Below are 299 nucleotides of genomic sequence, written 5' to 3' on the forward strand. Positions count from 1 at the left end.
TTCTCTGTCTCCCTCTTTTTCCTCCCAAAAAAACACTTGGATTTTTTTTTTTTTACATTTCAATAGTTTTTACTTTTTAACTTTTATTTTATTTTGCGTTTACTATGACTGTATACTGTATATAGGGCATACGCACACAAGACACCGTATCTAACTACTAGATTTGTGGCCAATAAATAAACATGTCAATTTTACAAACATTTTAACCTCAGATAACACGTGAATATTAATTAAATTTTGATCGATAATAAATTCTTAAATAGAATTTAAATTCGTAACAAATTAAATTTTAATTTATT

This window comes from Arachis ipaensis, chromosome B04, assembly GCF_000816755.2.
Source record: "Arachis ipaensis cultivar K30076 chromosome B04, Araip1.1, whole genome shotgun sequence".
Classification (NCBI taxonomy): Eukaryota; Viridiplantae; Streptophyta; class Magnoliopsida; order Fabales; family Fabaceae; genus Arachis; species Arachis ipaensis.